Source organism: Anomaloglossus baeobatrachus, chromosome 2 (assembly GCF_048569485.1).
Source record: "Anomaloglossus baeobatrachus isolate aAnoBae1 chromosome 2, aAnoBae1.hap1, whole genome shotgun sequence".
NCBI lineage: Eukaryota > Metazoa > Chordata > Amphibia > Anura > Aromobatidae > Anomaloglossus > Anomaloglossus baeobatrachus.
In genome coordinates, this window is record NC_134354.1 from 794,665,520 (window position 1) to 794,693,500 (window position 27,981).

The window sequence follows — 27,981 nt, forward strand, 5'->3', positions numbered from 1 at the left end:
GGGGGGGGATATGTGAGGTAGCGACCACCAATGTTGTGGATGGTCGCAGTGGAGAAGGATCCCCCTGTGGTATTGAACTGAAGGTGTGACTGTGGGACTTGTAGTTCCACAGAACTTGGGTTGTAATTAAGGGTTAGGTTCCCTTTACACTGTGACCAGTGTGATGGACAGAGCTGGAGAATCACATACCTCCACCTGTGGGTGTATCCGGTTGGGTTTTAAGAGACTGTTAGTTTTAGAAACAGGGGGAAGCCTGAGAGTGCTGCACATGGAGGATGTGTGCTGGAGAGAAGCCTGAGAGTGCTGCACATGGAGGATGTGTGCTGGAGAGAAGCCTGAGAGTGCTGCACATGGAGGATGTGTGCTGGAGATCTGAGAGTGCTGCACATGGAGGATGTGTGCTGGAGAGAAGCCTGAGAGTGCTGCACATGGAGGATGTGTGCTGGAGATCTGAGAGTGCTGCACATGGAGGATGTGTGCTGGAGATCTCAGTCTGTGTGAAGACTGAAGAGAGACTCCTGGAAATCAGTCCCGGTGATGACTGGGGAAAATACTGCAGCCTGGCTGGAGAGGGCTTGAGGCTGCAGGAAGCAACCACAGTGACTTGTGTTCGCTGGCTGGAGCCAGAGTGTGGAGAATCCATTATGGACACTTAAATGGACTGGAAGCCCACGGTATGTGGATGTTATATTTTCCTTTAAGCCGGTAGAGGCTTCATTGTGTTTTGGAAGGGCAGTTTATGTTGGTTACTAATAAACTGCTGCATTTTTGAGAGAGACTGTGTTGCCTGTGTATGCCTAAACTACCCTGCACCGCTGCAAGCGAGTAAAACCCCCGGGTTGCGGTAAGCAACGTTCACATATGGTGGAGAATGCGGGCAGCAATCCAGGCAGCACGTCTAGCAACTGCAGAAGTGTTGTTCCTGTGGATCAGCCGGGTCCACGAAGGTTGTTTTTTTTTTTTTTCTGCTGTCTACACACTGCAAGGAAGTGTTGCCTGTGGATTGGCGGGTCTACGAAAATCGTGTTGGCGCACTCAAGCAGCTGGCGGTGGATCGGTGGGTCCACGAACAGGGACAGCGTACTCCAGCTGCTGGCGGTGAATCTGCGGGTCTGCGGGGTTCTGTGCTGCAGTGGCGAGAGACCAGTGACTGGAGGTTCCAGGCCAACCCAGAATTGCGGGGCCCTGTTTGGTGAGCAGTGATACACCACAGGCTGGAGACCCAGGTTGTACGGCGGTACAACCTGGAAAGGTTAGTGGTTCTCTAACCCCCCCCTTCCCCCTCTTTAGACCACCGGGTATTACCCATTGGAGCGCCCCTCCTGTTTGTTTTCTTGTTTCAGCATGGAGGGCGCACAAATGGATGCTATGGAGGAGCTGTACCAGTTCCTTGTGCGTGGACAGCAGGAGCCGTCAGTGCGCACTGATGTGGCAGCAGTGGACCAGTTGATGAACTCCCTTCTGGGGCCAATACGAACACAGGGTGCCCAGCGAGATAAAGGGGAACTGTGTGAATTCGGGTCTAAAGACACTGCAAGGAAGCCACAGAAACCCCAAAAGGGGGCGGAGTCCCGGAAAGGGGCGGTTACCCAAACGGGGACAGAGGCCCGGAAAGGGGTGGTTACCCAAAAGGGGGCGGGGTCCCAGAAAACGGTGGTGACACAAAAAGGGGCGGAGCATCCCAAATTCGAAGGTGTAGTGGCACCAATGGACAGTAGCCAAGGACAATGGTGTTCATGCTATTCGTGTCTGGTCTGCAGTACAGACTGCCCAGCTGACGAGAAGTCACGTCTGTGTTCTGTGGAAGTTGATGGCAAATGTGTGACTGGGCTGGTAGACTCGGTGAGCTTGGTGTCCCTGGGGAGGGCCACGCTCGATACCTACCCGATTCTTGGAAGGATGGAAGCTCGCTGCAGACATGGGAACATTGGAGAGCATCCACGGTCCCGAGTGGTCGTTGAGACGGATGGGGTGTTTGGATCCGTTAATGTTGGGGTAGTGCCTGACTTACCGCATCCCATTATAATAGGCCGGGACTTTAATTTTTTTGAGGACTTGTGGTCGATGGCAGAAATGGCCAGCTGCTTGTGTAAAAGCCGGAAAGGCTCAAAGGAAGCCCTATCACAGCGGGAGGCTGAAAGTGTTCCTAGTAGTATGATATTGTGTAATAAGGGGAAGACCGTTAAAAATGGGAGAGCTCCAGACAGGGGGTTCAACACTTGGTTAAGTGGGGGCTTGTTAGTCCAGGACACCAGGGGGAGTGACACTGACTCTAGTAACCTGACGACTGAGTACAGTGAGGTACAGACAGTTGAGAAAGATAAAATCTCCTCTCGACGCCGAAGACGTAATAAGCGCCGAGGGGTAGTACAATGTATATCGTCTGAGTGGGGAGAGAAGGTTGAGGAAGGCACGTTGACAGTAGCAACCGCTAATGTAGAGTCAGACAGTGAAATCCTGAAAAAGAAAGAGTCAGAAACTGAACAGACACACTGTAACGACAGAAATCAGCAGGGTGAAAGTGCAAAAAAGGAGCCGACCAAAACAGTATTGGTGATGTCCCCTATGATTTCCTGGTGTGAAGCTGATGGTCTGTTGAGTGAAAACACTATAGGAGAAGAAATCCTGGAGGCTGTTGGTGGAGGAAAAATCCACAAAGGTCATGGTGAGCAGACCAGTGATCCACCCAGTGCTGGGGTGAATAATAGTGCAAACGGCACAAAAGCTGTTGTAGACCCCAGAGAATCTGAGGTTGAAGGTATGGAGTGCAAGAAAGCCTCTGATGCTGCAGAGTCCCAAGAGATGGCTGAAGCTGCAGAAATTGAGAGAACCCTTAAAGTAGGGAAATCTAGCCCAGAAGTCCCATCAGCAGCTGAGAGCTTAACTGAACTTACCGGTAAGACCAAGATGGAGGCCATAAAGATGGACTTGGTACAGAAGATTGAGAATCTTGAGGCCAAAGATGAGGAAAAATTCAAAGGCTCTGAGGCTATGGAAAAACCTGAGGAGAATGCAACTCCAAAGGTGGAGCCTGTGATAAGAAAAGAGGATGGATATGGAAGACCCAAGGAACGGTCCGATGGCCTTACAGGTAAAGAAATTCGGCCAGTCTTTACGTGCATGGTAGAAGTCCCTGCAGACTTGAGAAAAGCCTGTGCCGGTGAGGCGGTACATGAAAAATTTAAGACGGCCGTAGGAGCCTATAAAGTGTACTTTGCCCCAGAGTCTTGTCGGTTGCTGGTGTGCTCTGTAAGTGATGTCACAAAGAAGCGGGTGGCTATCCTGAGTGGCATGCACCTACAGTGTCTTCGCACGAAGTGGCTCATCTCTACAAAGATGGAAGAAGACACCAGACGATTGGAGCATATGAAGCGGCTCACCGCAGCGTTTCAGGAAGTGGTGGTTGTGAAGAAACCATTAATTGGGCTTGCAATAAGAGCGCTGAGAAGTAACATTCAGCAAGCCAGGAAGGTTCCAGGTGTTACAGCTATTGAATTGGAAAAAACCAGTGGAACATTCCGAATCTATGGGAAAACTGCAGGAGCAGTCAAGACAGCTCGAAGGCTGCTGGAGTTTGTGGAGGAGGTCACACAAGTGCCCAGAGAACTGGTTAAGAAGCTGATTGGAAGAAATGGAAGAGTCATGCAGGAGATGGTTGACAAGTCCGGTGTGACGAGAGTAAGAATTAATATTCATAATGAAGCCAAGATACTCTATGAAGTCGGTATGGTTCCATGTGTCATTGTGGGAACAAAGGAGTGTGTTGAAAATGTACGAGTCCTCCTAGAGTACCGCCTGGGTTACCTGGAAGAACTAAGGCAGTTGAACCTAAAAAGGCAGAATATTGCAGAACAACTCCATCAAGTGGGTATGAGGTGGAGACCGCTTTCAGGCTGGGGCCAGGAGAAGGGTTGCCCACCTGATAAAGGTGTTGCTTCAGTTGGCACAGAAAGTAGGTCCTATAATGAAAGGAACCAAGGTCATGGAAGACCTAACTACACTTTGGGCTATAGCATAGACTCTGAATGGTCCAAGTCCTCTACTCTAAACTCCAAAGGAATGGATGAAGGGAGTGATGTATCTACAGCGAAGGATGGTCTTGAAAGAACACACCAACAGAGCGATGACAACCGAAGACGCCATGGCAGAACAAGCCATAGTATATCTGCAAAAAGAGAATGCAGACGGTCTAGATATAGCAGATCGTCTATCCGCTCAGTGCTGAGGTGCCCAGACAGTAGCCCTTCTAGTGGATTAGATAGCTCAGAGTCAGACCAGACAGTAGTTTCGACTGGAAGAGACTTTCGCTACTACACTAGCCGTTGGAGACAGTCATGGAGAGATAGGTCTGACCGGGGGGCGTACCTGACAAGGAGGTTGACTGAGACGAGTCTGGTGACAATGACCGACTTTCTGTCAGGAGCTAAAGCTCAAATTTATCAGAGAGGGCCCTCTCAACTTGTAGGGCAAGGTAACACTAATGCCCTGTCTCAGGGCCCCTGTGGGTTATCAAATGTTCAACCCTACAAGTTTGAACAGAGGGGGGGGATATGTGAGGTAGCGACCACCAATGTTGTGGATGGTCGCAGTGGAGAAGGATCCCCCTGTGATATTGAACTGAAGGTGTGACTGTGGGACTTGTAGTTCCACAGAACTTGGGTTGTAATTAAGGGTTAGGTTCCCTTTACACTGTGACCAGTGTGATGGACAGAGCTGGAGAATCACATACCTCCACCTGTGGATGTATCCGGTTGGGTTTTAAGAGACTGTTAGTTTTAGAAACAGGGGGAAGCCTGAGAGTGCTGCACATGGAGGATGTGTGCTGGAGACAAGCCTGAGAGTGCTGCACATGGAGGATGTGTGCTGGAGAGAAGCCTGAGAGTGCTGCACATGGAGGATGTGTGCTGGAGAGAAGCCTGAGAGTGCTGCACATGGAGGATGTGTGCTGGAGATCTGAGAGTGCTGCACATGGAGGATGTGTGCTGGAGATCTCAGTCTGTGTGAAGACTGAACTATGGGGAGATATTTTAGGTTTTTGCACCCAGTTCAGACTTAGAATGGTGTTCCAAACGTTATTCGTTATTGTGTGAAGACTGAAGAGAGACTCCTGGAAATCAGTCCCGGTGATGACTGGGGAAAATACTGCAGCCTGGCTGGAGAGGGCTGGAGGCTGCAGGAAGCAACCACAGTGACTTGTGTTCGCTGGCTGGAGCCAGAGTGTGGAGAATCCACTATGGACACTTAATTGGACTGGAAGCCCACGGCATGTGGATGTTATATTTTCCTTTAAGCCGGGAGAGGCTTCATTGTGTTTTGGAAGGGCAGTTTATGTTGGTTACTAATAAACTGCTGCATTTTTGAGAGAGACTGTGTTGCCTGTGTATGCCTAAACTACCCTGCACCGCTGCAAGCGAGTAAAACCCCCGGGTTGCGGTAAGCAACGTTCACATATGGTGGAGAATGCGGGCAGCAATCCAGGCAGCACGTCTAGCAACTGCAGAAGTGTTGTTCCTGTGGATCAGCCGGGTCCACGAAGGTTGTTTTTTTTTTTTTTCTGCTGTCTACACACTGCAAGGAAGTAAAACCCCCGGGTTGCGGTAAGCAACGTTCCCAGTGCGTATATTTGTGTGTGCCGCGGTGTTTGTGTGTTGGGTGTTGTGTGTGTGTGTGCAGCGTTGTCTGTGTGGGTGTCTGTGTAGGGCAGTTGTTTGTGGTTCCCAGTGTGTGTGTGTGTGGCGTGTTGTGCAGTGCGCGCGCGTGTGTGTGTGTGTGTGTGTGTTGGGGGGAGGTGTGCACTTCCCATCGTGCTCCATCCCCCATGCAGCGCACCCCCCATCGTGCTCCATCCCCCACGCAGCGCACCCCCCATCGTGCTCTATCTCCCATGCTGTGCACTCCCAAACGTGCTCCATCCACCATGCTGCGCACTCCCAAACGTGCTCCATCCGCCATGCTGCGCACTCCCAAACGTGCTCCATCCGCCATACTCCGCACTCCCCATCGTGCTCCATCCCCCATGCAGCGCACTCCCCATCGTGCTCCATCCCCCTATGCTGCGTACCCCCCATCGTGCTCCATCTCCCATGCTGCACACTCCCAAACGTGCTCCATCCGCCATGCTGCGCACTCCCAAACGTGGTCCATCCGCCATGCTGGGCACTCCCAAACGTGCTCCATCCGCCATACTCCGCACTCCCCATCATGCTGCATCCCCCATGCTGCGCTCTCCCCAACGTGCTCCATCCACCATGCTGCGCACTCCCAAACGTGGTCCATCCGCCATGCTGCGCACTCCCAAACGTGGTCCATCCGCCATGCTGCGCACTCCCAAACGTGGTCCATCCGCCATGCTGCGCATTCCCAAACGTGGTCCATCCGCCATGCTGCGCACTCCCAAACGTGGTCCATCCGCCATGCTGCGCACTCCCAAACATGGTCCATCCGCCATGCTGCGCACTCCCAAACGTGGTCCATCCGCCATGCTGCGCACTCCCAAACGTGCTCCATCCCCCATGCTGCGCACCCCCCATCGTGCTCCATCCCCCATGCTGCACCAGCATCAGCCTCTCTACCCGCAGCATCAGCCTCTCTGCCCGCAGCATCAGCCTCTCTCCTCCCAGCATCAGCCTCTCTACCCGCAGCATCAGCCTCTCTCCTCCCAGCATCAGCCTCTCTCCTCCCAGCATCAGCCTCTCTCCTCCCAGCATCAGCCTCTCTCCTCCAAGCATCAGCCTCTCTGTCCCCAGCATCAGCCTCTCTGTCCCCAGCATCAGCCTCTCTATCCCCAGCATCAGCCTCTCTCATCCCAGCATCAGCCTCTCTCATCCCAGCATCAGCCTCTCTGTCCCCAGCATCAGCCTCTCTGTCCCCAGCATCAGCCTCTCTGTCCCCAGCATCAGCCTCTCTCATCCCAGCATCAGCCTCTCTGTCCCCAGCATCAGACTCTCTCATCCCAGCATCAGCCTCTCTGTCCCCAGCATCAGCCTCTCTGTCCCCAGCATCAGCCTCTCTGTCCCCAGCATCAGCCTCTCTGTCCCCAGCATCAGCCTCTCTGTCCCCAGCATCAGCCTCTCTGTCCCCAGCATCAGCCTCTCTGCCCCCAGCATCAGCCTCTCTGTCCCCAGCATCTGCCTCTCTGTCCCCAGCATCAGCCTCTCTCATCCCAGCATCAGCCTCTCTGTCCCCAGCATCAGCCTCTCTCATCCCAGCATCAGCCTCTCTGTCCCCAGCATCAGCCTCTCTGTCCCCAGCATCAGCCTCTCTCATCCCAGCATCAGCCTCTCTGTCCCCAGCATCAGCCTCTCTCATCCCAGCATTAGCCTCTCTGTCCCCAGCATCAGCCTCTCTCCTCCCAGCATCAGCCTTTTCTGTCCCCAGCATCAGCCTCTCTCCTCCCAGCATCAGCCTTTTCTGTCCCCAGCATCAGCCTTTCTCCTCCCAGCATCAGCCTTTTCTGTCCCTAGCATCAGCCTCTCTCCTCCCAGCATCAGCCTCTCTCCTCCCAGCATCAGCCTCTCTCCTCCCAGCCTACCCCAGCCTCAGCCTCCCCCAGCCTCAGCCTCTCTCCTCCCAGCCTCAGCCTCTCTCCTCCCAGCATCAGCCTCTCTCCTCCCAGCATCAGCCTTTTCTGTCCCCAGCATCAGCCTCTCTCCTCCCAGCCTACCCCAGCCTCAGCCTCCCCCAGCATCAGCCTCTCTCCTCCCAGCATCAGCCTCTCTCCTCCCAGCATCAGCCTCTCTCCTCCCAGCCTACCCCAGCCTCAGCCTCCCCCAGCATCAGCCTCCCCCAGCATCAGCCTCTCTCCTCCCAGCATCAGCCTCTCTCCTCCCAGCATCAGCCTCTCTCTTCCCAGCATCAGCCTCTCTCCTCCCAGCCTACCCCAGCCTCAGCCTCCCCCAGCATCAGCCTCTCTCCTCCCAGCATCAGCCTCTCTCCTCCCAGCCTACCCCAGCCTCAGCCTCCCCCAGCATCAGCCTGTCTCCTCCCAGCATCAGCCTTTTCGGTCCCCAGCATCAGCCTCTCTCCTCCCAGCCTACCCCAGCCTCAGCCTCCCCCAGCATCAGCCTCCCTTCTCTCAGCCTCCCCATCCCAGCCTTCCCCAAGAACAGCCTCTCTCCTCCCAGCCTCCTCCAGCACGCCGTGCTCCTCTGCCGACACTCACAGATCCGATCGCATACACACTCACAGATCCGATCGCATACACTCACACACACCCGATCGCATACACTCACACACACCCGATCGCATACACTCACACACACCCGATCGCATACACTCACACACACCCGATCGCATACACTCACACACACCCGATCGCATACACTCACACACACCCGATCGCATACACTCACACACACCCGATCGCATACACTCACACACACCCGATCGCATACACTCACGCGCACACACATTGACGATATTGCACATACGCGCTCATACTCACAACATCCGGAGATACCACATGCTTCTGGCCATGTGATCCTCCGGCAGGTCCTGGAAGATCACAGCACAGTATCGCCGCCGAGAAGCAAGCGATATCCCAGGATGTTGTGAGTATGTGGATGCGATGTGATGTGTGTGTGTGATGTGTGTGTGTGTGTGTGTGTGTGAGAGTGAGTGTGATCTGATGTGTGTATGTGTGTGTGTGTGCTGTTATGTGTGTGCGGGTGTGTATTTTCCGCCGCTGCAGGACCTTGATGCGCTGGTAACTATCCTACCATGGTTACCAGCGTATCTCGTCCCCCGCTCGCACGGGAGCCCACACCAGCATACGCCGGCCAGCCCCAGCAATGCGAGGGTATGTGTCGGCTGGGTTGGCGGCGTACGCTTATGTGGGCTCCCGGGGGTACAGTACTCACCTGGTAGTCGTGGCTCCGTGACCGTGTCGGTTCGGGGAATGCGTGGGGGGGGCGGGGCCAGAGCTAGCATGCATTGCGTGAGGGGGGCAGGGCGTGGCCGAGTTGCCAATGCCTGCAGGGTGCCGGGGCGAGAGGCCAATCTGTGGGGGGGGCAGAGCCTGGGCGAGCGGCCAGCCAATCCGTGTGAGGGCGCAGCCTGGGCGAGCGGCCAATCCGTGCGGGGGGGCGGGGCCATGGCGAGCCCAGCGGCCAATCAGCTTTGTGTCACCGTAAGGACACAATTTTGGAGCAAGACAGACAGACAGAATAAGGCAATTATATATATATAGATAGGTGCAGGTGAAAAGTGAAATCTGCCCGGTGACAGACAGGTGACAGCTGGGATTCTAGGATTAGCCAATAGGGAAAGAGCTACTGCTGAGGGAGAGAAACGGTTGCTGTGGAAACGTCAGTTAGGGCCCAGCCTGTGACAGGAACAGACGTCAGGTCTGAGGAGAAGCAGAGCCGCATGATATGGGTGACAAGAAAAGAGGGAGACCATTACATAGAATAGTGTGACCGAGGAAAAGAAGGAACGACTGACAGAGAATGACAAGTCTGGTGCAAGACAGAGCGGGACAAGGAACGACGTGAGGGTCTTAAGTAGGTGTCCCTGAGGCGTCTTGAGGAGCTTATAGCTCTGTCCAGCCATATTGGCAAAATCTCTCTAAGAGGGAAAAGACGTGGAACTGCTTGAGGAGGAGAAAGTCTTCCAAGGACTGTGATGTGGTGCTAGGCTGGGTTGTGAAGGGAAGAAAAGGCCTCATGGAGGTTGGAACAACTGAACGGAAGGTTGTATGCTCCTCTGTGACACTGACACATGTAAGAAGACTTATGTCCACTATCTAATGTACATTGGTGTTGACAAGTTTATGTTCAGTAAAATGACATTTTTTATGAACTTGTGGTCTCCCTCAATGAGCTGTGCACCATCTGGTCCTGGCCAGCCCAAACCATCGGCAACATGCGGCCTGCAAAGGCGCATCGCCTCCAGAGTGCAACACCACACACCCAGCCAGGACCTCCATTTTCATGTAGCGTGCCGGGGTGCGGCAGACAAATACTTCGCCCACGACTACCACCCCGTGCCACGTTACAATGTCATAGGCATGACTGAGACTAGGGGGATGACACAGGAGGAGAGATGTGATGTCATAGGCAGCACTGAGAGTAGGAGGATGACACAGGAGGAGAGATGTGATGTCATAGGCAGCACTGAGAGTAGGAGGATGACACAGGAGGAGAGATGTGATGTCATAGGCATCACTGAGACTAGGGGGATGACACAGGAGGAGAGATGTGATGTCATAGGCAGCACTGAGAGTAGGAGGATGACACAGGAGGAGAGATGTGATGTCATAGGCAGTACTGAAACTAGGGGGATGACACAGGAGGAGAGATGTGATGTCATAGGCATCACTGAGACTAGGAGGATGACACAGGAGGAGAGATGTGATGTCATCAATATCACAGGACTATGGGGATGACACAGGAGGAGAGATGTGATGTCATAGGCATCACTGAGACTAGGGGGATGACACAGGAGGAGAGATGTGATGTCATAGGCAGCACTGAGACTAGGGGGATGACACATGAGGAGAGATGTGATGTCATAGGCAGCACTGGGACTAGGGGGATGACACAGGAGGAGAGATGTGATGTCATAGGCAGCACTGGGACTAGGGGGATGACACAGGAGGAGAGATGTGATGTCATAGGCATCACTGAGACTAGGGGGATGACACAGGAGGAGAGATGTGATGTCATAGGCAGCACTGAGACTAGGGGGATGACACAGGAGGAGAGATGTGATGTCATAGGCAGCACTGAGACTAGGGGGATGACACAGGAGGAGAGATGTGATGTCATAGGCATCACTGAGACTAGGGGGATGACACAGGAGGAGAGATGTGATGTCATAGGCATCACTGAGACTAGGGGGGTGACACAGGAGGAGAGATGTGATGTCATAGGCAGCACTGACACTTGGTGGGACAATACTCGTGATTGGAATACAAGCCTTGAAGGATACAACTTATTTTTCAGAAGTGGCTTAACAAGAGGGGAGGAGGTGCCATATTATCTGTTAGGAAAGCGGATATCTCCACAGAAATCAAAGCTTCAGAGAATGGCGGCTCTGTAGAAACTCATAGGTAAGAATACAAGGAGGGAAGGACAGAAAGGACACTATAGTAGGTGTTTACTCACCGGACAGATTGAATGTGGGACATAGTGATTATGGGAGATGTTAACTATCCAGATATTTGTTGGGAATCTCTCTCAGACAAAAGTAATGGATACAGAAAGCTCTTATCTTCTCTCGTTATCTTTCAAAAGGTAGAAGAGAGGACAGGTGGATCTGCCATCTTGGGCCTAAATGTTACCAACAGGGAGGAAATATCTGAGGAAGTAAAGGTGACTGGGGATTTAGGAGGCAAAGATCATGCTATCCTCGAATTGTGGATTACAAGAGGAGGAAGACCTGCGAGGACTCAGAATTTAAGATTGGACTTCAGAAAGGAAGATTTTAATGGACTCAGCAAGAGGGTAGGAAAGGTTCAATAGCCGATGATCTAAAGGGCAGAAATGTCCAAGAAGGATGGGTAATTTTGTTAAATGATATTCTCACTCAACAATCAGCAACAATTGCTAAAAGAAGGAAGAATTGGAAGTATTTAAGGAGACCGGGATGGTTGAACTCAGAAATTAAAAAAGTTATTTAGTACCCTAACTCATTCAATTTGGTATTATGTGCTACTAAATGCATCCATACTATTATTATAGTAATATAAAAAAAATTCATGCAGATAGCATCACTTAGTGTCTGCAGCTGCAGCTCTGATGTTTACATCCATCACTTCTCCTCCCCAGGTTTACTGTGATCTATTACTACAAGTTCCATCATGCATTGCAGTGGCCTGTGAGACAGCACTTAGCACGCCTCCTCCATTATGAACCCAAACTTATTGCAATAGAAACAATATCTGCCAAAGATATTGGCAGATACTAAGTATCAGAGAAGCCCAGGGTAGGTACCAGCCTATCTGGCAATTGCCAGATAACCAGTACAGCCCTGTCACTGTGTTTGTTATGAACATTTAGGTGCTTTTCAGCTGTCCACATCAGTGATTGGATTACTTAAACCCTTAGTTTTTATAATGCAGATTGCAGCACTTCACTAGCAAAGGTGGCGGCCTCTGCTGTTACTGCTGATTTAAACTGTCAGCTCAGCGTGTGTGAGGCAGACTAATTATGTCTTCAGGAGGCATGCTCAGGCAGCTGTCATTCACTCCTTATCATTCATCAGCAGCCCAGTGACACTTTCCTTTCATTTGGTCTGATTTCTGTGCTGGAAAATCAAGACATAACAGAGGAGAAAGAATGATGTGACTAACAATACAGTACTATGTGATCCCTTCTGAGATGTGTGACGCCCTGGACTAGCCAGGTAGTACCAACACACACACACTCCCACCCGAGGCAGTTACAGCAGCCAAACACAAAACCCTTGTTGCCTCCCTCCAGGGTCTGATGTCCACACCAGGTGGGGTGGAGCCAGGCAGTTGGCCCCACCACCGAGGAGTTCACAGGCCTGGAGGCGGGAAAAGGGACAGTTTAGTCTTGGAGGTGAAAGTGAGAGGTCACGAACTGCAAGTGTCTGGGTTGGAGCCCGGACACTGACAGCAAGGTTGGGAGACGGTGGTGGCCGTCTGCAGGAGTTAGTGGAACTCCGCAGAGCCGTAAGGACCGTGGTCGGGCGTCGGCCCGCCGGTACCGGATCGGGGAATGGAGTGAAGCTAAGCACACAGGCAGGGCCATCGGACCCCGACCAGGCTTGGAGCCGCCGTCAATAGTCAAATCCGAATGTGACAGGAACCCCAGGGGTTTCCCAACTACCAAGTCCCGATTGAAGGCAACCGTCCACCCAGAGAGGATATACAGCCACCGCCACAGGCTAGAGATCCAAGGGCCAGCGCCTGCGGGCAAAACGTGCTCCTACGGCACCTATACTCCGGGGAGCGAACTACCGGTGGGCAACCACAGGAGTCAGAACATTCTAAAAGGTGCAGGGAAAGACAGCCACCATCAGCCGTCCGGGGAGAGCACAACAACAACACTGCAGCCGGCTGCGGGACCCGTCCATCCGGCCGTTTTGGTTTACCAGAGACTCTGTCAGTGATTGTCTGAGTGAGTACACCAGCGCCGTCAGGCACCGCGCTGCCCCTGCACCCTGCACCCCAGCCATCCGGCTTCCCCATTACACCTTCGGGCCCCGGAATCACCAACCCCTGCCCACGGAGGGGACAACATCTCAGCTGCACCCTACCATCTCTCCCGGGATCCCCGTTACCAGCAGCGGTGGTGACATTATCACCACGACCCGTGGGTGGCGTCACGAACAATCTCCCTAACCAAACCACCCTCTTTTCACTCACGGGTGAGGAGTGCTGCTCGAGTCCCCGGGTCCGGTCCACCGCTCGAGCCACCTAGCAGCAGCAGCAGAAGCCCCGGACCCGAGCGTGGCGAGCGCGTCCTCTCCGCCCGCGACAACTTGGCGTCACAAACAGGATCGAGCCGATCTACTTACCAGTAGAAGTGCGCCTTGCAGTCTTCGCCGGCGGCGTGCGGCCAAAAAATTGAAAGCGCCGTCATCTTTGGCGCGAAAATCTCCCGTTCGAGCGTCTTCCCCGAGCAGGGAAGGCGTGAAAGCGAAGCCCCGCCCCCAACAAGCGGAAGTGCTAGAAAGAACCAAGGGGGGGCGGGTGAAAGCCTGCCTAATGTAGCCGAGGGCATAAAAAGCGGGGATGCCAGGACTCTGCAACATATCCGGTTCCTGGAAGCCTGCCAGCAAGCATGTCCGTCCCGTCCGGTCATGCCGAGATTCCCGAGCCCACACCAGGAACGGCGGCATGGGTGGAAGCCCGGACCGCACAGATGTGCTGTCGCCTTCAAACCCAAGTCCGGTTCTTGATGGAGGGCTGGGTGGCCGAGATGGAGGAAGTGGCGGCGACCGTGCAGAGACGCGAGGTGGAGGCAGTGTTGGAGGAGCGGGTAAGCGACCCACGCCCCTGTGTCCGAGAAGGACTGGCCGCTGCGGCTGAGGGGCCCGACCTGCGCCCGCTCACCCTCCTGCCTCCCCCGCCATCCGTACCGGTTGCTGTTGCCCCTCCGCTCGGTCCACTACCCCCAACACCGGTAGCGGAATCAAACCCATCCGCCCTAGAGGACCGACCTGGGGGCGTTGTCTGTGAACGGCCCGCATCCCTCCCGCTGCCATGGAAGATCCCGCGGGAGGTGCCCATCCGCGACAAGAAGCCGTCGGCCCCGGAAGTGGCCGCACCCGAGACTGTCCCGGCTCCGGCAGTCCACCCCGGCCGTGGAAGCACCATCCGCTGCGGGCCCGAAGGTCCAATCGGTGAGGCCAGCTGTCCATGAGTCCCACGCCTCGGCTGAGGCTGCGCCGGGCCGCCACTGCAAAGCAGCAGTCCAGGCCACGTCACCGCAGGACCCCCACAAGAGAGTACCGGTTGTGGCCGGTGTGGGGGAGGTCCAGCGGGGCCCGACCCGAGCACAGGGGTCTTCCAATGCCCCCTATTGGGACAGGGAACCAAGCCAGTTGTGCCGAGAGATTGCCGCCAGGGAGCAGCAGAGGGCCGAAGTGATGGCGCGAGTGATTAAGGAGAAGGATGCACTCCGCCATGCCACCTTTCGGGTGCGGGGCCCGGTGTATGAAGGCAAAGTCCGGCAGTTTGACACACGAAGGGGGTTCGGTTTCATCTACGAGCCGGGCCTGGAGGACGAAGTGTTTGTGGCCCGCCGCGATGTAAACTCACACCTTCCCACGGGCCACCCAAGTCGCGATCTGTTGCCTGGCGACCTGGTAACCTACACCCGACACTGCGGGGAGAGGGGCTGGTTTGCCCTGGACGTTAAGCAGTGGGAAAGCCGCGGTGTGCAGATGCGGCCCCAGACCCCTCCTCCACCGTGCCATCCGGATATCGAGCTGGGGAGGTCCTGGATGAGTGCGACCTCAAATAGTGGCAGCGGTCCTCCGTTGCAACCAAGTTGTCCCCGTTGGGACCCTCAGCAGTTTGAATGAATGAAAAATAATCCAACCGAAGCTTCATCTGATTGTCTACTTGATTATTCCGGCCGTTGCCGGCAAGTTGTCCCCGGAGGGACCCTATGTGTTAACCGTATGCATGAGAAACTGCTCATGGACATGGCCGAGAACTGGCAGGCCACCCACGAACTTGTGGGCCTGTAAATAATGTTGTGGGATGGATACTGTTGCCGCCTCCGGAGAGGAAGATTGGAGGAAGGGCCCGCAGCAGAGCAGGCTGGGGCTCGGCTGCCACCAGGACCGGTGGCCATCCTCCGGGGGTCAGGGGTCCCCCTGGATGTGGGGTCCCCTGAAGTGACAGCCGGGTGCGAGACACCGTACCTGTTCCCGCTTGGGTAACCTGGACCAGGACTGGGGTAAAGGGGTGCTGCCCGTTTCTTAGGGGCAGCATCAGGGCTAGGTTGCTTGGGTGGGAGAGCGGAAGACTATCTATGCACAGAGAGATGGTGAGGGAAGAGAAGAATCCAGGCGATCTATAAACAGAGAGATGGTGAGGGAATAGAAATAGGTGACAGGAGGATACAGTGTGATGGATATAGGTGACAGGAGGATACAGTGTGATGGATATAGGTGACAGGAGGATACAGTATAATGAATATAGGTGACAGGAGGATACAGTGTGATGGATATAGGTGACAGGAGGATACAGTGTGATGGATATAGGTGACAGGAGGATACAGTATAATGAATATAGGTGACAGGAGGATACAGTGTGATGGATATAAGTGACAGGAGGATACAGTGTGATGGATATAGGTGACAGGAGGATACAGTGTGATGGATATAGGTGACAGGAGGATACAGTGTGATGAATATAAGTGACAGGAGGATACAGTATGATGAATATAAGTGACAGGAGGATATAGTGTGATGAATATAGGTGGCAGGAGGATACAGTGTGATGGATATAGGTGACAGGAGGATACAGTATAATGAATATAGGTGACAGGAGGATACAGTGTGATGGATATAGGTGACAGGAGGATACAGTGTGATGGATATAGGTGACAGGAGGATACAGTGTGATGGATATAGGTGACAGGAGGATACAGTGTGATGAATATAAGTGACAGGAGGATACAGTGTGATGAATATAAGTGACAGGAGGATACAGTGTGATGGATATAGGTGACAGGAGGATACAGTGTGATGAATATAAGTGACAGGAGGATACAGTGTGATGAATATAAGTGACAGGAGGATACAGTGTGATGGATATAGGTGACAGGAGGATACAGTGTGATGAATATAAGTGACAGGAGGATACAGTGTGATGAATATAAGTGACAGGAGGATACAGTGTGATGAATATAAGTGACAGGAGGATACAGTGTGATGAATATAAGTGACAGGAGGATACAGTGTGATGGATATAGGTGACAGGAGGATACAGTGTGATGGATATAGGTGACAGGAGGATACAGTGTGATGAATATAAGTGACAGGAGGATACAGTGTGATGAATATAAGTGACAGGAGGATACAGTGTGATGAATATAAGTGACAGGAGGATACAGTGTGATGGATATAGGTGACAGGAGGATACAGTGTGATGAATATAAGTGACAGGAGGATACAGTGTGATGAATATAAGTGACAGGAGGATACAGTGTGATGAATATAAGTGACAGGAGGATACAGTGTGATGGATATAGGTGACAGGAGGATACAGTGTGATGGATATAGGTGACAGGAGGATACAGTATAATGAATATAGGTGACAGGAGGATACAGTGTGATGGATATAGGTGACAGGAGGATACAGTGTGATGGATATAGGTGACAGGAGGATACAGTGTGATGAATATAAGTGACAGGAGGATACAGTGTGATGGATATATAGACTTTCTTGTTTGCTTTGCAGTCTGGCTTTTTCTTTATTCTTTTGTCTGTCATTGTGTTTGGGGATAGGACATCCCAGTCCATCAGTGGAGACCCCAGGGCAGTTTTCTCTGAAGAAGGAGTCTGTTTTCTTGAGTAACTTCCGCCTGCTGTGGATCCGTTACATGAGAACGCAGGGCGTTCCGGGCTTTGCTTCCCCATTCTGCATGTGTGAACTGTATCAGTAGAACTCCCACCATTGCTCTCCTCTAATGTCACAGTGGGAACCCTTCATATTTGCAGTTTACCCTTCCCCCTCCCTTATTTTCACGGATTAATCTCCACCATGTTTATCCCAGTTGGCTCCCAGACGTGATAACTGTATTTCTATAGCGGTGAGATATTCCACAGCCCTTTATAACCCAGGCACCTGGAGCCGTTCTAAGCTCCTTATCCCCAAACATCCTAATAACCGGACCAATCCCCTCATCTCGCAATGGTCTTCCCAAGGATACTACTAAAGTTTCAGTAGGCCGTGACTCTACCATGAAATAGTTCCCTCTCCTCTCATTTCACAAGGGTAACCTTCATAAGGCCAAAGTCTCAATTCATCACACAGTTTCCCAACATCACCCATGACCCCTGGCTGCCCACACGCACACTTGACGGGCCCCAACACTACTCATCATTGTTCACAATTGTGCCATACATCAGCTGCCACATTATTTACATTGTACTTCTATATGGAGCATAGTCCGGTGGAAGAGCTAAGATTAGGATAAGATTAGCCGGAGACTCCACTACATTGCCCATCCAACTGGTCAGTGCTCATCTAGAGAGGTTGTAGGTTGACCTTTAATTTTTGTGGTATTGCTCTTCTCCAAGATTAATAACTCCTCAGTTAGACGCATCATTCTGGCACTTACCTCTCATATCTCTGGACAGTACGGCAGATGTCTTCTGGATTACTTAAGACGTCCTCCAAATGCGGACCAGATGGGTTGTATAGATCTTGGGAGGTAGTCCCTCAGTGGTCAGACTGGCTGCAGTTCTTGGGTCTGTTGATTTCAGGAGCCTTCAGTATCTCAGAAATGATCTCTGTTGGCACGGGATAGTCTTGGGTGGCAGGAGATTCTTTGCCTTTCAGATATGGTCTTTACTTAAAAGAATTGGATCTGGGTGGCAGTGACTTAGTTTCTGGAAGGAGAAAATGGTCTTGGATGCCAATGAAGAGTCTTCTGGATCTCAGACTTAACTTATTCTACCAGAATGTGATTTCAGGGAAGTTGCAGGTGGATCTAGTGACAGGAGATAGATCCAAGTGGCAAGAGTTGGTCCTTGATGGTGGGAACTAATTAGGTGAGGAGGCAGGAGCTGTTTTCTGGAGTCAGAAGTGATGCTTGGTGTCTGGAGATGTCCTCAGGTGGTACAAGATGTCTTCTGTTACAGGCAGGAGCTACTTTCTGATGGCAGGTGCAGCTCTCTGGTATGGGGACCTCTTGTTTCCTGGTGTCAGTAGCTGTTTCGTGGTGGCCGGATACGTTCCCTGATGTTGTGAGCTGTTGTTCTCTGGTGGCAGAAGCTTTTCCCTGGTGGGCCGGAGATGTTCCCTGATATTGAGAGCTCTTGTTCTCTGTCGATAGAGGGTGCTGTACTCTGGTGTCATGAACTTCTCCTGGGTGTCTCTGGCCAGTATGTGCTGCGAGAGATTGCGGAGATGCTGGTAATAAGTCCAGGGCGTTCCAGGCTGGGAAAGTCAGTGTGTAATATTGTGTAGAGCAGAAGGAAGTGAGCGAGAGGAGGAAGTTAAGAAAGAGAAGTAGTTGAGAGCCGCCAGCAGCCTCAGCTGCTCCAGAGCCCCTTCCTCCTCTGCCCATTACATCTGGAGGGGTCCAGGCTGCAGAGATTAACTCCTTCTGTGGCTGACATTCCAGGGGCAGCAGAGAAGATTCCGGGGGCTCCTCAGCCAGGTCACATCTGGAAGGGATCTGCGGAGGTCATGCAGTAAGCTGCTCCCCAGCAGCCATTACACTTCACTTTTTCATCATTGCACTGTACAGATGGTGGAGGAGGATGATGCTCTGGACTGTTTTCAGGGTTGGCTTCGACCCATTAGTCATAGAAAAGGGAAATCTTATTCTTCAGCACAAGACATTGTGGACAATTGTAGCTCCAGCTTTGTGGGAACCATTTGGGGAAGACCCTTTGTGTTGCGTGACTGGTCCATGCAATATATCCGATGAGGGACCTAGTTCAGGACTGAACACCATTTCATTTTTAAACATTTCTTAAGTGTGTGTATACAGAATAGAGTAATACATTCAAAGGAATAGAAAAAAACTTTTATTTCACAAAAAAAAATTACATAAAAAAACATTAAAAAGGGAACATTTTTGAGGAATTCCGTCTGCACGACCTGGAAATACATTAGTATGTAGACTGGCATGCAAACGTTTGGGCACCCCTGGTCAAAATTACTGTCATTGTAAACAATTAAAGGGACGCTGTCATCAGGATTCTGCAATACAATCCAAAGACAGCATGCTGCAAGAGTTAAAACAGAGAATTCAGCCCTGTGTGTCTTATCACAAAGTTTGTTTTTGTTTATTTACAATGTTAGTTTAAGCCTCTTAGCTTTATCATTAGTGGCTCTGAGGAGCCTGTGAGCGCTAGTCCGACTCCGATCCCTCTGTGATTAGCATCTCCTGTGTATAGAAATGTACACTGAAAGCCTGGTGTGGACGGGGGCAGCTCTCCCAGCACTGCTACATACAAAATCTAAAATCTTGGCTTGTGTCAAAACGACTGCACCCAGTAATCTAAGCGAAACATTGTTGAACTCAGGGCCTCTTTGCCTACATCATGCTGCTCTCAGATGAGGTGACAAAAACCTGCTGACAGATTCCCTTTAGGCAAGATAAAGATCAAATGATCTCTAAAACGCATAAAGTTACAGATGACACATTTATTTTGTATTTTAGGCAATATATATATATAAATGTTACGAGGGGGACCCGGGGAAGCGTGCCAAGATGGTATATGGACAGCTTCCGCCGGTCAAGGTGCACTGTGCGGTATATGGAACCGCTGCTATGGTGGGTGAAGAGTGAGCGGGTTGCTGCTAGCGATCGTCTGTTGAGGTCACAGACGATCTGCGTACACCGGCCCACCCTAACCCGTAAGGGTTGTATGGCACGGGGCTCACAGCTCGGTGTACCTGTTGCACGGGGGAAGCACACAGGTGCCCACGCACGTGTGCCAGTGGAAATCACGAGAATATGGCACGAGGGTAGCACAGAGGTGCCCACGCACGTGTGCTTCAAGAACCAGGTGAGTCCGGCGGAGACTCGAGGAGCTCACCTGGGACAGGAACACGGCCTGTTAAACGAGATACTGCCAGAGCAGCAAGGCAGGAACATGGCCTGCAGACCAGGTACTGCCGGAGCAGCAAGGGCAAAGCCCACAAGAAGACAACAAATGACTGTACAGTGGCGTAGCAGCACGCTGCCAGTCATCCAACAATAAAGGACGGTCACGCCATGATGGCAGGGGGAGCTTTTAAGGAGGTGTAGCTCCACCCAAGGGCGGGCGCAAGGCGGAGATGACGGACTTGACCCAATCAGGGTCCACGACGTCCCAGCCCGGCCAGTCAGGATTCACCACGTCACCAGCCTCGTCATCATGCCGTGTGACGTCAGTGGGCGAATCAGGACACGCCACGCATTGCACATGCTCACCCTCCTGCCTCTGGGAAATAGAGGCGGGATCCTCGGTCTCACAATGTGCAGAGATAACGGGAGTCTCACTGCTTCCCTGAGCAGCAAACCTCTGCACATTGCGCAACCTCGCAGACCTTCGGGGCCACTAAGCAGGAGGACCTGCAGCAGGGAAGCAAGAAATGGGAGACCGCCTCACTCCCTGCAACAGGAGAACCACTAGGTGTCACCCTTCTGCTGCCTCTCTGAGCAGGTATCTCCTGCACACTGTGCAGTCTGCCAGACCTTTGGAGCTGCTGAGCAGGAGGGCTCGTGGCAGGCAAGGAATTGGAGACTGCCTCATTCCTTGCAATAGGAGAGCCACGAGGTGTAATATATATATATATATCTTTTTTCATCTTTTACATTTTAGAACTTAAAAAATGAATATGGGACAATGCAAAAGTTTGAGAACCCTCAGATAACTTTGACCAAGATTTCAGACCTTTATTAGCCTATTAGGGTTATGGCTCGTTCACTTTCATCATTAGGAAAGCCGGTGATGCAAATTTCACAGCTTTATAAAAATCCAGCTTCTTCTAACCTTGGGCCAAAAAACAGCAGCCATTGGTTCTTCTAAACAGCTGCCTAGCACTCTGAAAATGAAAATGGTGGTGGCCCACAAAGCAGGAGAAGGCTACAAGAAGATAGGAAAGAGTTTTCAAGTTGCCCTTTTCTCAGTTTGAAATGTAATTAAAAGATGGCCGTTACCAGGAACAGTGGAGGTCAAGATAAGGTCTGGAGACTGAGCAAAATTTCTGTGAGAGCTGCTGGTAGGATTGCTAGAGACAAATCAGAACCCCTGTATGACTGCAAAAGACCTTCAGAAAGATTTAGCAGACTCTGGAGTAGTGGTACATTGCTCAGAGAAACCTACACAAATAAGTTCTTCATGGAAGAGTCATTAGAAGACAACCTCTCCTGCACCATAAAATTCAGCGTCAGATGTCTGCAAAAGAACATCTAAGCAAGCCTGAGGCATTGTAGAAACAAGTGCTTTAGACTGATGAGGTTAAAATAGAATTCTGGTCTCAATGACCAAAGGTATGTGTGGAGAAAAAAAGGGCACAAAAGTTCAGGAAAAGAACATTTCGCCAACCATTAAGCATGGAGGTGGATCAATTATGCCTTGGAGTTGTGTTGCAGCCAATGGCACAGAGAACATTTTACAGGTAGAGGGAAGAATGGATTCAATTTGTATTGTTAATGAATGTTGTGCGTATACCCTCTTTCACTTGGAAAGCGCCATGGAATAAATGGCGCTATAATAATAAATAATGATAATAATAATTCAATGAAATTTAAACTAATTCTTAATGCAAACATAACACCACCTGTAAAAAAATACTGAATTTCAAAAGAGGAGAAAAAAGGAGAAAGGAAGATGGCTGCTACAAATGGATAATGATCCTAAAAACACATCAAAATCTACAATAGACGACGTCAAAAGGCACAAGCTGAAGGCTTTACAATGGCGTCACAGTTCCCTGATCTGAACATCTTTGAAAATCTGTAGCCAGACCTGAAAAGAGCAATGCATGTGTGATGCCCTGACATTGCAGGTAGTCACACAATAGGCCCCCGCATAACACCTTCCCTCACCTAGGTTACATACAGCCGACCTGAAACCCTAGCCACCACCCTCAGGGCAAGACAGGCACACCAGTGGGCGAGACCAGGCGGTTAGGAAACGCCCACCTAGGGGTCTAGACAGACCAAGGTGGGAAATCAAGCAGATCAGTTGAGATTAGATCAGATTAGATTGAGTCTGGAGTTCAAGTTGAGAGGAGCGTGGGCTGGAGTTAGGTGTAGCTCCAGTGGAGATGAAGCTCAAGTTGACAGGCGCCAGGGTCGGAGCCCTGGTACCTTGGCTAGGTGGCAGACGGTGGTCTCCGTCAGCAGGCGATGGGAAGACGGCAGCCGGAGATCCGAGTTGGACCGGGACAGGGTTGGAGTCCGCCGGTACCGACACCGGAGAACCGACCCGGAAACCGTGCACAGAGGGGGTACTTGGACCCTGAAGCCAGGATCAGAACCAACGGCCTAGCTAATTAACCAATTGAGCGCAGGATTTTAGGTCCTGTCCCAATCAAGGTCCCAAAAGCAGACAACTACCCACAGAGAGGGATAGGGCAACCACCAGGGCCCGATAGATCCCACGGGTCAGCGTCAGTGGGCACGGCTCCTCAGGTACACAACAAGCCGAGTGCGGACTCACGTGTTCCATACCGGAAAGTCCAATACAAGCAAACACAGTGCAGAGGGAAAAGATGGCGACCACCAGCCCGGGTGGGGAACCACAGTACAACTGACTGCTGCAGCCAGCCACCAGCACCTTGGTTTACTAAAAGACTCGTGTGATTTATTCAACTGTGAGTAACCAAACATCCCCTGGTACGTCCGGGCGCGCAGGCCCCTGCCATCGCCATTCCCTACACAGAACCACTGGACCCCGGGCAACCATCCCTACCCACGGAGGGGTTAACATCCAGCTGCCATTACATCTCCCTTGGGGTGTCCCACAACAGCAGCGGTGGTGCCACCTTTCACCACACACCGTGGGTGGTGTCACGAACTGAATATGGCCAAGCCCATACAACTACGCCCCCCTTTTCATTTGGCTTGTCGGCGTGACCCCCGGGTCCGGAGGATCCCTCGAGCCACACAGCGGGTTCGGATCTGAGCAGCCCGGCTGCTATAGGCGTGGGGGCGGCACACATGCAAGACGAGCCAGGAATCTAACAGAACTGGAAGACTTCTCCAAGGAAGAGCAGAGCATCCAAGACAACCAGGAATCTCACAGAATTGAAAGACGAGCCAAGAATCTCACAGAACTGGAAGACTTCTCCAAAGAAGAGCAGTGCATGCAAGACGAACCAGGAATCTCACAGAACTGGAAGACGAGTTAGGAATCTCACAGGACTGGAAAATGTCTCTAAGGAAGAGCAGTGCATACAAGACAAGCCAGTAATCTCACAGAACGGGAAGATGTCTCCAAGGAAGAGCAGTCCATGCAAGACGAGCCAGGAATCTCACAGAATGGGAAGACATCTCCAAGGAAGAGCCGTGCATGCACGGGCTAGGAATCCTTCAAAACTGGAAAATGTCTCCAAGGAAGAATGGATAAAAATCCATCAAACAAGAATTGAAAGACTTTTGGCAGTTACAAAAAGCGATTACAAGCTGTGATACTTGATGGGGGTGGCTTGTGCCCCCTCATATGCTAATCTGTTCCTGGGGCTGTGGGAGAGTAGTATTTTTCTCACTGAATCTGTCCTCTTAATTGACCTTTAGTTTTGGGGCAGGTACATTGATGATGTTCTTTGCACATGGCAGGGATCTATGACGGATTTACATCTGTTCTTGAAAACTCTTAACAAAAACAACATCAACCTGAAACTCCCCTATCATGCCAGGAGGAAGGGCATGGAGTTCTTGGATGTCGATCTTAATGTGGATTATCATTGGTACATTTATACAGATCTACATCGAAAACCAACGTCGACAAATTCCATACTTCATCCGCTCACCAATCCAGCCTGATTAAAGGTTTTCTGATAGGGCAAGAAGGGTGAGAGAACGTCTTAGACATTACAGCAGCTCGAGCAATTGATGTTATGTAAATGTTAAAAACAATACGCAAACATTTCACTCTGTATCCTGACTAAAGAGTCTGAATTCAAGGCGGGGGCATCGACCTCGTTGTATTGAGTTACAGAGGGGGTGACATTGAGAAACGCCTAGCTCAAATTGAGGCAAAATGGATTTATCGATGAAATACGATGTCACCTCATGGACTCCATGAGCAAATCAGCTTTTCACCGTTTTTATTATCATCCTTCACTCTGTATTTGTAATCAGTTTTTATAGGTCTTTGTGGTGTTTTAAATATTTTTTTATGTGTTTAATATTTTTTCTTTTTCTGTTGTTGTGGTTGTCAGGGGTTTTTTCATTCTCATCTGCACCTTACATGCAACTACGAAATCAAAACTTTGGCGTCTTTTCCCTTGTTTCATTATTTGGACTATTTATTCATGTTTTTGTTTTGATAGTCTAGGTTTTCACTTTACCTCACTGTGCACACGAGTGTTCACTGATTTTTAAATGTTTGGCTATCGTTTTACCTTTTGATTTATTCATTATTTATACATAATGTATTCACTTAGTTATTAATATTATTATTTATTATTATAGCGCCATTTATTCCATGGCGCTCTACAAGTGAAAAAGGTATACATAAAAACAAGTACAACAATCATGAACAATACAAGGCACAGACTGGTACAGGAGGAGAGAGGACCCTGCCCACGAGGGCTCACAGTCTACAGCAGGAGAGAGGACCCTGCCCACGAGGGCTCACAGTCTACAGCAGGAGAGAGGACCCTGTCCACGAGGGCTCACAGTCTACAGCAGGAGAGAGGACCCTGTCCGCGAGGGCTCACAATCTACAGGAGGAGAGAGGACCCTGCCCACGAGGGCTCACAGTCTACAGGAGGAGAGAGGACCCTGTCCACGAGGGCTCACAGTCTACAGCAGGAGAGAGGACCCTGTCCACGAGGGCTCACAATCTACAGGAGGAGAGAGGACCCTGCCCACGAGGGCTCACAGTCTACAGGAGGAGAGAGGATCCTGCCCACGAGGGCTCACAGTCTACAGGAGGAGAGAGGATCCTGCCCACGAGGGCTCACAGTCTACAGGAGAAGAGAGGACCCTGCCCATGAGGGCTCACAGTCTACAGGAGGAGAGAGAACCCTGTCCACGAGGGCTCACAGTCTACAGGAGGAGAGAGGACCCTGCCCGCGAGGGCTCACAGTCTACAGGAGGAGAGAGGACCCTGCCCGCGAGGGCTCACAGTCTACAGGAGGAGAGAGGACCCTGCCCGTGAGGGCTCACAGTCTACAGGAGAAGAGAGGACCCTGCCCACGAGGGCTCACAGTCTACAGGAGGAAAGAGAACCCTGCCCACGAGGGCTCACAGTCTACAGGAGGAGAGAGGACCCTGCCCGCGAGGGCTCACAGTCTACAGGAGGAGAGAAGACCCTTCCCGCGAGGGCTCACAGTCTACAGGAGGAGAGAAGACCCTGCCCACGAGGGCTCACAGTCTACAGGAGGAGAGAGGACTCTGCCCACGAGGACTCACAGTCTACAGGAGAAGAGAGGACCCTGCCCATGAGGGCTCACAGTCTACAGGAGGAGAGAGAACCCTGTCCACGAGGGCTCACAGTCTACAGGAGGAGAGAAGACCCTGCCCGTGAGGGCTCACAGTCTACAGGAGGAGAGAGGACCCTGCCCGTGAGGGCTCACAGTCTACAGGAGAAGAGAGGACCCTGCCCACGAGGGCTCACAGTCTACAGGAGGAGAGAGGACCCTGCCCGCGAGGGCTCACAGTCTACAGGAGGAGAGAGGACCCTGCCCGCGAGGGCTCACAGTCTACAGGAGGAGAGAGGACCCTGCCCGTGAGGGCTCACAGTCTACAGGAGAAGAGAGGACCCTGCCCACGAGGGCTCACAGTCTACAGGAGGAGAGAGGACCCTGCCCGCGAGGGCTTACAGTCTACAGGAGGAAAGAGAACCCTGCCCACGAGGGCTCACAGTCTACAGGAGGAGAGAGGACCCTGCCCGCGAGGGCTCACAGTCTACAGGAGGAGAGAGGACCCTGGCCACGAGGGCTCACAGTCTACAGGAGGAGAGAGGACCCTGCCCACGAGGGCTCACAGTCTACAGGAGGAGAGAGGACGCTGGCCGCGAGGACTCACAGTCTACAGGAGGAGAGAAGACCCTGCCCACGAGGGCTCACAGTCTACAGGAGGAGAGAGGACTCTGCCCACGAGGACTCACAGTCTACAGGAGGAGAGAGGACTCTGCCCACGAGGACTCACAGTCTACAGGAGGAGAGAGGACTCTGTCCACGAGGGCTCACAGTCTACAAGGGGAATGAGGACCCTGCCCACGAGGGCTCACAGTCTACAGGAGGAGAGAGGACCCTGACCATGAGGGCTCACAGTTTACAGGAGGAGAGAGGACCTTGTCCACGAGGGCTCACAGTCTATAAGGGATGAGTGAGGATACAGTAGTTGAGGACAGAGCTGTTCGTCCAGCGGTATAATGGACTTGAGGGTTACTGCAGGTTGTAGGCTTGTTGAAAGAGGTGAGTCTTTAGGGTTCATTTTGAAGGCATCCACAGTAGGCGAGAGTCTGATATGCAGGGGTAGAGTGTAACAGAGTGTGAGGGAGGCACGGGAGACATTTTGGATGTGATCGTGGGAAGAGGAGATAAGGGGGCAGGAGAGAAGGAGAGCTTGTGAGGATTGGAGGTTACGTGCAGGTAAGTATCGGGAGACTAGGTCACAGATGTAACTATTTAAGATGTAACTATTTATGTGTATATTTTTATATGATCTTTTTCATATTACCATACTATAGTGTAACTTAGGGATTTTTGTGTTGTGTGGTGTTTGGGGTGGATATAAGGTTTTAATCCCTTTTTCATATTCATAGTTTTTTTTGGGTTAATTGTGCTTTATAAGCGATGTTGTGCTCCACGGGCAGAGATTTGTCCGTGACGCAGAACCGACGGGGGCGGGTACGCTCGCTAGCGATATCGATACCGATTCCTGTGGAATGAAATACTTAACAAAAAGTGTGAAACAACTGAAAATATGTCTTATATTCTAGGTTCTTCAAAGTTGCCACCTTCTGCTGTGATTACTGCTTTGCACACTCTTGGCATTCTCTTGATGAGCTTCAAGAGGTAGTCACCGGAAATGGTCTTCCAACAGTCTTGAAGGAGTTCCCAGAGATGCTTAGCACTTGTTGGCCCTTTTGCCTTCACTCTGCGGTCCAGCTCACCCCAAACCATCTCGATTGGGTTCAGGTCTGGTGACTGTGGAGGCCAGGTCATCTGGCGTAGCACCAATCACTCTCCTTCTTAGACAAATGGCCCTTACACAGCCTGGAGGTGTGTTTGGGGTCATTGTACTGTTGAAAAATAAATGATGGTCCAATTAAACGCAAACCGGATGGAATAGCATGCCGCTGCAAGATGCTGTGGTAGCCATGCTGGTACTGTATGCCTTCAATTTTAAATAAATCCTCAACAGTGTCACCAACAAAGCACCCCCACACCATCACACCTCCTCCTCCATGCTTCACGGTGGAAACCAGCCATGTAGAGTCCATCCGTTCACCTTTTCTACAAAGACACGGTGGTTGGATCCAAAGATCTCAAATTTGGACTCATCAGACCAAAGCACAGATTTCCACTGGTCTAATGTCCATTCCTTGTGTTCTTTAGCCCAAACAAGTCTCTTCTGCTTGTTGCCTGCCCTTAGCAGTGGTTTCCTAGCAGCTATTTTACCATGAAGGCTGCTGCACAAAGCCTCCTCT

The 27,981-nt window shown here is 51.6% G+C and overlaps 1 protein-coding gene across 2 annotated transcripts in view; it reads right to left on the bottom strand.

Moving 5' to 3' along the window:
* The window catches only part of RHOG (ras homolog family member G), a 137,588-nt gene that overhangs the window by 68,582 nt on the left and 41,025 nt on the right, over positions 1–27,981 (bottom strand). The window contains exon 1 of one of the 2 annotated variants that reach the window (XM_075337700.1): positions 17,769–18,852. The exons of the other annotated variant lie outside the window; for it this stretch is intronic. The gene's annotated coding sequence lies outside the window, so the exon portion shown is untranslated. Of the gene's footprint in view, positions 1–17,768; positions 18,853–27,981 lie in introns of those variants that run through there. 2 annotated transcript variants of the gene reach the window in all.